Source organism: Triticum urartu, chromosome 1A (assembly GCF_056163025.1).
Source record: "Triticum urartu cultivar PI428250 chromosome 1A, HENAU_Tu73, whole genome shotgun sequence".
Lineage (NCBI taxonomy): Eukaryota > Viridiplantae > Streptophyta > Magnoliopsida > Poales > Poaceae > Triticum > Triticum urartu.
The window spans coordinates 72,069,152-72,080,447 of NC_141873.1; positions in this window are offsets into that span (position 1 = coordinate 72,069,152).

The following is an 11,296-nucleotide window of genomic DNA, read 5'->3' on the forward strand; positions in this document are numbered from 1 at the left end:
GCGAGATGATGCCCGAGGGGGCCATGAGGCAGGTTGGCGCACCTAGGGGGTCAGGCGCGCCCTGGGCCCTCATGGCCACCCCGTAAGGCGGTTGGTGCCCTTCTTTCGCTGCAAGAAAGCTAATATCCGGATAAAAATCGTGTCGAAAATTCAGCCCAATCGGAGTTACGGATCTCCAGGAATTTAAGAAACGGTCAAAGGGCAGAATCAGGAAACGCAGAAACAGAGAGAGATGGAGAGATAGATCCAATCCCGGAGGGGCTCTCGCCCCTCCGCCGCCATGGAGGCCATGGACAGAGGGGAAACCCTTCTCCCATCTTGGGATAAGGTCAAGGAAGAAGAAGAAGAAGAAGAAGGGGGCCCCTCTCCCCCTCTCTCCTGGTGGCGCCGGAACACCGCTGGGGCCATCATCATCACCGCAATCTACACCAACAACTTCACCGCCATCATCACCAACTCCCCCCCTATGCAGCGGTGCAACCCCTCTTTTACCCGTTGTAATCTCTACTTAAACATGGTGCTCAACGCTATATATTATTTCCCAATGATGTATGGCTATCCTATGATGTCTGATTATATCTGTTTTGTCCTATGGATTAATTGATGATCGTGATTGGTTTGAGTTGCATGTTTTATTATTGGTGCTGTCCTATGATGCTCTCCATGTCGCGCAAGCGTGAGGGATCCCCGCTGTAGGGTTTGCAATATGTTCATGATTTGCTTATGGTGGGTGGCGTGAGTGATAGAAACACAGACCTGTGTAAGTAGGTTGTTTGCGTATGGGAATTAAGAGGACTTGATGCCTTATAATGCTATGGTTGGGTTTTACCTTAATGATCTTTACTAGTTGCGGATGCTTGCTAGAGTTCCAACCATAAGTGCATATGATCCAAGAAGAGAAAGTATGTTAGCTTATGCCTCTCCCTCAAATAAAATTGCAATAGTGATTACCAGTCTAGTTATTGATTGCCTAGGGACAAATAACTTTCTTGTGTGACAACGAGCTCTCTACTAAAACTAACTTAGTTGTGTCTTCATCTAAACAGCCCCTACTTTTTATTTACGCGCTCTTTATTATCTTGCAAACCTATCCAACAACACCTACAAAGTACTTCTAGTTTCATACTTGTTCTAGGTAAAGCGAACGTTAAGCGTGCGTAGAGTTGTATCGGTGGTCGATAGAACTTGAGGGAATATTTGTTCTACCTTTAGATCCTCGTTGGGTTCGACACTCTTACTTATCGAAAGAGGCTACAATTGATCCCCTATACTTGTGGGTTATCAAGACCTTTTTCTGACACCGTTGTTGGGGAGTTATAGCGTGGGGTGAATATTCTTGTGTGTGCTTGTTTGCTTTATCACTAAGTAATTTTTATTTGTTGTTCCAAGTTGTTCTGTATCTTTAGTTATGGATATGGAACACGAAATACCAAAAAAATTAGGTTTACTTGCTACTCATGGAGATGGGGAACCTCCTAAAACCCTCGATGCTCATTGTCGGTGTCAAAATCGGCGGATCTCGGGTAGGGGGTCCCGAACTGTTCGTCTAGGCCGGATGGTAATAGGAGGCAGGGGACACGATGTTTTACCCAGGTTCGGGCCCTCTTGATGGAGGTAAAACCCTACTTCCTGCTTGATTAATATTGATGATATGGGTAGTACAAGAGTAGATCTACCACAAGATCAGAGAGGCTAAACCCTAGAAGCTAGCCTATGATATGATTGTATGTTGTGATTGTTGTCCTATGGATTAAAACCCTTCGGTTTATATAGACACCGGAGGGGGCTATGGTTACACAAGGTCGGTTACAAAGGAGGAGATATCCATATTCGTATTGCCTAGCTTGCCTTCCACGCCAAGTAGAGTCCCATCTGGACACGAGACGAAGTCTTCAATCTTGTATCTTCATAGTCTAACAGTCCGGCCAAAGTATATAGCCGACTGTCCGGAGACCCCCTAATCCAGGACTCCCTCAGTAGCCCCTGAACCAGGCTTCAATGACGATGAGTCCGGCGCGCAGTATTGTCTTCGGCATTGCAGGGTGGGTTCCTCTCCAAATTCCGTGTACCTGTCGAAATAGTGTCCGGCCTCTTGTGAATGTGCACTCCTTGGCTTCCATGCCCAATAATGACCACTTTCCACGTGTCGAGCAAATGTGAAGAGCCAGGGTGATTTTACATTTACCCCCTAGCTGTGTGAATGAGCTGCCTATTAAAAAGACGAGGATTCAGATCCAAATCACACCATCCTCCCTTGGCGAGCCTTCATCGGAGCGCATTCAACAGAGATCCATTCCATCATGGCCGGTCGATGCAACTCCTCCTCTCGCCCCCTAGCCCCAAGCCTGGAGATTGGGAGAGATGTTCTGTCCCGCATAGCAAATTAGTGATGCTTCAGACCAAGGGATTTCTTTCCCCAGCGTACATGGTCCCGGTTCGAGCCGGGCTTGCCACCTATAATGGCGGAGAGCAAGCGGAGGGCCTTCCCAATCCCTCCAAGGGAGAGCGGGTATGCCTTGTCCCTTATTTGGTAAGAGGGATCGGATTTCCAATTCATCCTTTTCTTCGGGGGCTCCTAGAGTTCTACGGCCTCCAGTTGCATAACCTTACGCCTACCTCCATGCTGCATATCGCGGGATTCGTAGCCCTTTGCCACTTGTTTTTGGGCTGTGAGGCTCATTCCGCTCTATGGAAGAAGCTGTTCTGCCTTGTGCCCTGTTCTTAGAAGGGGTCAATATATCAAGTGGGCGAAGCCGAAGTGTGGCGTATTGCCAGGACCGGATACCTGTCCGGAACCCTAAAGAAGACGTCCGAAGACTGGCCTTCAGAATGGTTTTATATAGAAGACGTCCCCCTCCCGGATCCTATTAGAATCGGCCTTCCTGAATTCGACAACGCCCCTTTGAAGAAGCGCCGGAGCTGGCGTCCATGGAGCTCCCTGGAGGAAGATGACAGGGAAGTTCTTTACCTGATGAGCCGGATAAGTTTTTTAGCTCGATCCGGATTGACCATGATCGAGGTCATGGCCATACGTATTATGAGGGGGGTGCAGCCGCTTCAATATAGAGGGCACCCCATATGGGATTTCAACGGGGAGGATGACGCCACCCGCCACGGCCGCAAAGGGCAGGGATCTGCTGTTGATCTAATAAAGATCTTATCCACTTTGTACAAGGGAGAAGAGGAGGAATTCCTTCGTGTCAACCCGCAGGGCGGATTTTCTATGTACAATCCTCCGAGCTGGGTAAGCGGAGACTTTTTCTCGCCCATCTGTTTTGGATTCCTGTATTTAAGTATTCAGTCTAGCAATTTCATCACAGGAGCTGCGCCAAGCTGTAAAGGAGATAAACAACCCCCCTCCACAACCCGAGGACCCTGGACGGTCCCTTTACCCGGCCTCCTAGGAGGATCCGGACATATCTGTGGAGCTGATCGAAGGGGTATTCTACCAATCGAGTAATGACAATGCTTTGGTGGCCATTACGACCGATTACCCTGGGCTACTTCCAGCCTCACAGGTGACTAAGACCGAAGTCCCAGCACTTCGAAAGGGGATCCATCCTTGCGTGTTTTTGATTGCCGTATAACAGCCATGTTTTGCAGGGGAGGTCCTTGAGGTAGAAGGTCGAGCCTGTGGCGACTAGCCAACAAGGGGCCGCGAGGCCAGGCAGGATGCAAAGACCCGCAGTCCGGATTGAGACACCGGTGCAGCGATACGGCGCGCCATTTTTATTGCAAGACATTATTCTCAGCGGCATACTAACGCCCATGCCTTCTTTTCAGGAAAAAGAGCGCTCGCCGGACTATACCTGGAGAGGCTACTAATCACGCCTCCACCAGCCAGGCTCCAAGGCCGGATTCGGAGGCGGGAACGAATGCGAGGCGTGCGTCGGGCGCTCCTCCGACAGAGGATGCGGATAAACTGTCCGCCACCAATTCTGAGGTGGAAAGTGCCATGAACCACAGGCGTCACCGGACTGTTCTTCGTGACGCTTGTTTCTCCCAAGAGGCATTGGATGCCTTCAACTCGGGAGACGCGTACCTCTATGCCGCTCAAAATGGTCTAGCCAGAGCCACGGAGCAGTATGTAAAAGACATACGGGTGAGAAAATTTGGTGATTATATATATCAATAGCCCCTGAGACTTGAAATAGTTAGGATAACTGATTTAAGGATCATTTGTTATGCAGGTTCTTACAGAAAAGAATACTCAACTGTCCCAGGAGCTGGAAGTGTGCAAAGCCCAACTTCAGGCCGCACTGGCCGCAACAGGGGAGCCCAAAGAGACCCCCTCTGGTAACATATCCTTCGAATGATAAGTATCATATATAATGCGGCGTATATGCAGATCTGACGATAAAATTGCAGATGACGCTGGAGTAAATCCGGATAAGAAAAAGCTCTTACGCCAGCTGAAGGCCGGTGAGAGCGTGCTTATGAGGGTGAGGCAGGAGAAGAATGATCTCCTAGATGCCAACACCAAGCTGGGCGTGGAACTAAAAGATGTTCGTGCCCAACTGTCGGACTCTGTTAAGGAGAATCGGCGGCTTCGACGCGGCATATTTAGTAAGTGCTTGAACGAACTTTGAAAAAGAGTTCGGCGAGGAAGCTGGCTGACAGAGTTATGTCTGTAGGTATGCTAACAGGTCGTCCTGCCGAGGAAATGCCCGGTTCAACGGGTGACCTTCTTCCCAAGCTCTCACAGCTGCACGAACGAGTTCGGCAGGTGATGCAAGGTGTCGCCCAGGCCTTGTGGCCATCCGTCTCCATACCCGAAGGCCTTGGAGAGCTTGCAGAAAAGCTGAAGGGAGCGCGGCGGCGCTTCTGATTATGGAAGATATCGGCCTGCCGTCAGGGCGCTAGGGAAGCCTGGGCAATGGTGAAGACACGGTACACGAAGGCTGACCCGAACCACATGGCCGAAGTCGGACCTGTGGGGCCTGATGGGAAGGAGATCCCTCTGAGCTTAGTGTACGGCCAAGTAGAATTGGCCGCAAAGTATTCCCAACAGGACTGTAGACTAGACAGCCTACTGGATGGTATTGAAGAGGAATTCAACCAGTCAAATTGACTATGTAATTTTAAAGTGACATGTATAATGCCTTCTAGCTGGATTGTAGATCGTTTGTCGTGGCAGACCTTTTCGCTTCAACCTCGGGACCCGACGGTCCGGAGTGTATCCGAATACCCTCTCGGTTATGTAAGAACCGGGGCATGCGTGGAGACCAGGCATATGGGTCATTAGTGCTTTATCAGACAAGTGCCCAACTAATTATGTTATATTACATGGTTAGTAAGAAACATCTTCCAGGGAGAATTGTTCCGTTAAGGGTTCCTTTCCCTGGGTAAGCATGCCCTAAAGTGCATGTCCGGACTGTGATAAGAAGCGCAGAAAAAGCATCTGGGGGTAGATATGGATAATAAATAAAAGTCATCTTTTATTCACCGACCGAATATTCCCTTAAGAACGCTAGCTTTCGGCTTCACCGAGTCTGAGGTACATGTCCGGCTGACCCGGCAGTAAAAATCGCAGAGGTGCTCCCCTTATGCCCTAGCTGAATTAACGGGAACATAGGGCATAAATACAAGAGCCAGGCAACTCAGCTTGGCCAAAACATAAGTCATATCGATGCATATAATGGTGAAAAAAGGTACATGCGGAAGTATAACACATGTGTTGGGCGTGAGGCCCAGGTAAATAATTTAAGCTTCTTTGAAAGAAGCCCCCAGGTATGAAGAGTGTGGCTAGCGCCCTGTAATGTACGAGTGAGGCACAAGGTGACCCTTGAAGGCCTAGAGAAATAAAAGAAAGAAAGGGAAACAAGACAGATGATGCATATGCAGAAAATGGTCAAAGGGAGGGGACTAACATAGAGTCCGGTGCTAGGCGTAGAATCTTCGAAGCCTGGCTACGTTCCATGGGTTCGGCTCGAGTCGACTAGTCGATGCATCCCACAGTCGGTACGCTCCATCGGTCAGAACTTGGTCGATAATGAAGGGACCTTCCCATTTGGGCTCGAGCTTGTTCTTTTTCTTATCCGGCAGTCGTAGAACTAGTTTGCCAACATTATAAGTTTTGGCCCGTACTTCTCTGCTTTGGTATCCGCGAGCCTGTTGCTGGTAAAATGCGGAACGGGCTTTGGCTACGTCACGCTCTTCCTCCAAGGTGTCCAGACTGTCCTGCCGATCGAGCTCGGCTTCTCTTTCTTCGTACATGTGCACTCGAGGTGAGTCATGAATTATGTCACAGGGCAGGACTGCCTCTGCGCCGTACACCATAAAAAATGGTGTGTATCCGGTACTACGATTCAGTGTGGTCCGCAGCCCCTAGAGTACGGAGTCGAGCTCCTCTACCTAGTGCGTGTCAGACTCCGTTAAGGAGCGCCCTAATCTGGGTTTAATGCCACTCATTATAAGACCATTTGCTCGTTCGACTTGACCATTGGTTTGTGGGTGATAGACTGAAGCATAATCGAGCTTGATGCCCATTTTGCTGCACCAGAGTTTTACCTTGTCGGCCGTGAAGTTCGTGCTGTTATCAGTGATGATGCTGTGGGGGACGCCGTAACGGTGGACAACCCCGGATATGAAATCTATCACCGGTCCGGATTCGGCTGTTTTAACTGGTTTAGCCTCTATCCATTTGGTGAATTTATCCACCATGACCAATAAGTATTATTTCTTGTGGGTTCCCCCTTTAAGGGGTCCAACCATGTCAAGCCCCCAGACCGCGAAGGGCCATATAATGGGGATTGTTTGGAGGGCGGTGGGTGGCATGTGGCTTTGATTTGCAAAGAGCTGGCAACCGGCGCAACGTTGGACCAAGTCCTGTGCATCTGCCCGGGCCGTTGGCCAATAGAATCCTGTATGGAAGGCCTTGCTTACAAGAGCCCGGGCTCCAGCGTGATGACCGCCGAGTCCGGCGTAAATTTCTGCCAAAAGGTTCCGCCCTTCCTCTTCGGAGATGCACCTTTGAAGGACTCCGGTAGCGCTTTTTTTGTACAATTCTCCCTCATGGACCCTGTAGGCCTTAGATCGCCGCACTATGCAGCGTGCCTCATTTTGGTCCTTCGTAAGTTCCTTTCTAGTTAGGTAGGCCAGAAATGGTTCTGTCCACGGGGCAATAATGGCCATTATTTCATGGGCTGAATGTGTTATTTCGGTGGCGGAGCCTCCGATTGTGTCAGAGAGTTCGATATCGGGTATTTTGGTCGGGTCCGGACTGTTGTTACCGGTGTCCCCTTCCCATGCTACGGATGGCTTGAAGTGTCTTTCCAGGAATATGTTGGGAGGGACCGCATCGCGTTTTGCGCCGATGCGGGCGAGGATATCCGCCGCCTGATTATTTTCCCGAGCCACATGGTGAAATTCGAGCCCCTCGAACCGAGCTGACATTTTTAGGACGGCATTGCGATAAGCTGCCATTTTCGAATCCTTGGCATCAAAGTCTCCATTTATTTGGGATATCGCGAGGTTCGAATCCCCGCGCACCTCTAGGCGTTGAATGCCCATGGATACTGCCATCCGGAGACCATGTAGAAGGGCCTCATATTCGGCTGCGTTGTTGGAGTCCGTATACATTATCTGTAGTACGTATTGAACTGAATCTCCTGTTGGGGACGTCAAAGCGACGCCAGCCCCCAGACCAGCCAACATTTTGGAGCCGTCAAAGTGCATGATCCAGTTTGAATATGTGCCGTACTCCTTAGGGAGTTCGGCTTCCGTCCACTCGGCGACGAAGTCAGCCAAAACTTGCGATTTAATAGCTCGCCGTGGCTTGTAAGTTATGTCGAACGGGAGGAGCTCAATGGCCCATTTGGCAATCTGGCCCGTCGTGTCGCGGTTGTTTATAATATCGTTAAGTGGTACTTCCGAGGCTACCGTTATCGAACACTCTTGAAAGTAGTGTCGCAGCTTCCGGGATGCCATAAATACCGCGTACGCTATCTTTTGATAATGCGGGTACCGTGATTTGCATGGAGTAAGGATAGTGGACACATAGTAAACCGGCTTTTGAAGGGGGAATTTGTGTCCGTCCGCTTCTCGTTCGACGACGAGCACTGCGCTTACTACTTGATGAGTTGCCGCAATGTATAATAGCATTGGTTCGCCATTGTTTGGCGCGACCAGGACTGGGTTTGTTGCCAATATGGCTTTTATTTCGTTGAGTCCGGCCGTGGCTGCATCCGTCCACTCGAAGTGTTCGGTGCGCCGGAGGAGGCGATAAAGGGGTAATGCCTTTTCTCCCAAGAGGGAGATAAAGCGGCTTAGAGCCGCCACGCATCCAGTCAATTTTTGTATTTGTTTGAGGTCTATTGGGGTAGCCAACTGTGACAATGCTCGAATTTTGGCCGGATTAGCTTCAATACCTCTACTGCAGACAATGAATCCCAGGAGCTTTCCGGCTGGTACGCCGAAAACACATTTTTCCGGATTGATCTTGATATCATATGTTCGGAGGTTATTGAATGTGAGCCTCAAGTCGTCTACTAGAGTTTCGACATGTTTGGTTTTAACGACCACGTCATCTACGTATGCGTCCACTATTTTGCCGACCTGGTTTGCCAGACATGTCTGAATCATGCGCTGATATGTTGCGCCGGCGTTTTTGAGCCCGAAGGGCATTGTGTTGAAGCAGAATGGGCCGTATGGTGTGATGAATGCCGTTGCGGCTTGGTCTGGCTCTGCCATTTTTATTTGATGGTAGCCGAAGTATGCGTCGAGGAAACACAATGAATCGTGTCCTGTGGTAGCATCGATGATTTGATCGATGCGGGGGAGGAGGAAGGGATCCTTTGGGCAGGCCTTGTTAAGGTCCTTAAAATCGACGCACAAGCGCCAGGATTTGTCCTTCTCTGGTACCATCACCAGGTTTGCTAGCCAGTCCGGATGTTTTATGTCTCTGATGAATCCGGCCTCCAATAGCTTGGCTAGTTCCTCTCCCATGGCTTGTCTCTTAGGTTTGGAGAAACGCCGAAGAGCCTGCTTGACTGGCTTGAATCCTTTTAGGATATTTAGGCTGTGCTCGGCCATCGTGCGTGGGATTCCTGGCATGTCTGAAGGGTGCCAGGAAAAAATGTCCCAGTTCTCGCGTAGGAACTCTTGCAGTGTGGCATCGACATCAGGGTTTAATTATGCCCCGATGGAAGCTGTTTTTGTAGGGTCCATTGGATGGACTTGGAATTTGACTATTTCGTCCGCCAGTTTAAAGGAGGTGGACTTGGATCTTTTATCGAGTATCACTTCATCCCTGTTCACCATGGAGCGTAGCGCAGTTAGTTCCTCGGCCACTAGGGCTTCGGATAGTGCCTCAAGGGCCAGTGCGGCTGTCTTATTTTCGGCGCGGAGTGCTATGTCCGGATCACTAGCAAGAGTGATGATTCCATTGGGCCCGGGCATTTTGAGCTTCATGTACCTGTAATGGGGTATGGTTTGGAAGATTGTAAACGCCTCCCGCCCTAATAGAGCGTGGTATCCGCTGCTGAACGGGGCCACTTGGAATGTAATTTCTTCGGACCTGTAACCGAATACCACATCTAGTGTGATTTTCCCAGCACAGCGTGCTTCCCGACTGGGGATGATTCCTCTAAAGGTTGTGCTACTTTGCTCAATGCGGCTTCAGTCTATTTCCATCTTTTGAAGAGTTTCCTCATAGATGAGGTTTAATCCGCTGCCGCCATCCATGAGTACCTTGGTGAGTCGAAAGCCATCCACGATTGGACTAAGGACCAGTGCGGCTGGTGCTCGGGCTGTTCGGAATTTAGGTTCCTCACTGGCATTGAAGGTAATAGCCGTGTCACTCCAAGGATTTGTTTCTGCTATGTGGCAGATTTCGGCCATGCTGCGAAGTGTTCGCTTGCGTCTATTATTTGACGCGAAGGTCTCAAAGACTGTTAACACCGTATTGTTGTCCACGGGATGGTGCTCTGTGGTATTTGGGAGGAGTAGATCCTCACCACTTTTGGCCACCTGCCGGAGTATCCAACATGCTCTAAGGTTGTGCGTTGGTATTGCATCCACTATACTATGAATTTTGTAGGGTCCGTTGAGCCATCCCTCCAGTACGGTTCCTTGCCCCGTAGAGGGCTTTTGCTTTTTGGTAGTTAACCCAAGTGTATTGTGATAATGCACCCTTTTATTTTGGACTAGGTTTGTATTCAGGGCGGGATTATCCCAAAATTTTATTTCGGTTTTCCAGGCACGTTCCATCGCACAGTACTTTTGTACTATGGACACCAAGTCGGCATAGCGTGTAATTTTGCGGCGACATATGGCATTGAGGATTCCCTTGTCCGTGCAATTATTGTAGAAGAATGAAATTGCGTCTTCCTCGCGGCAGTCCTTTATCCTGTTCATGACCAGGAGGAATTTGACCCAGTAATGTTGTACTGTTTCTTCGCGCTCTTGCCTAATTTGGGATAGATCGCTTATGTTTGGGTGGGTGGGTGGAATTGAACCCGAATCCTCACCCAATCTGAGACTCAGGGGCCAAGGAGTTTCCGAACTCGGAAGTTTGGATTCTTGGATGTTTTTCAATAAATCTAGCCCGCTGCCTGACTCTAGGTTCAGGTCTTGAGTGACGTCCTCCCCTCCACAGGTATCCGGCTTGGAGGGATCAGGAATCCGGACATAGCTAGTCCTTAAGATAGATGAAGGGTTGCCGTATTGTTCCTCCACCACTGCAACGTGATGAGTGACCTTGGAAGAGTTGAACTCTCTCAGATCGGGTTTAGGCCCAATCTGATCGTAGTCTATAGCGACTCCCAGGGTGGCGATGCGATCCAAGAGCTCGTTCAGGGAAGAGAGCTCCATTGGATCTAACTGCTCGGCGAGTTCCGAGTTGACGTGAAGATTGCTTTCGATGACCCGAAAAGTCATCGTCGGCACAGCGGCCGAACATGCGGTCATAAGAAAACCACCTAGCCGGAGAGTTTGGCCGATAGCCAAAGCTCCCTTAGCAACAGTGCCGTCTTTAAAGACGGGATGAGACATCCTTCCTGGTGGCGACGACATAGCGGAACTCTCAATAAAAGCACCAATGTCGGTGTCAAAACCGGCGGATCTCGGGTAGGGGGTCCTGAACTGTGTGTCTAGGCCAGATGGTAATAGGAGGCAGGGGAGACGATATTTTACCCTGGTTCGGGCCCTCTTGATGGAGGTAAAACCCTACGTCCTGCTTGATTAATATTGATGATATGGGTAGTACAAGAGTAGATCTACCACGAGATCAGAGAGGCTAAACCCTAGAAGCTAGCCTATGGTATGATTGTATGTTGTGATTGTTGTCCTACGGACT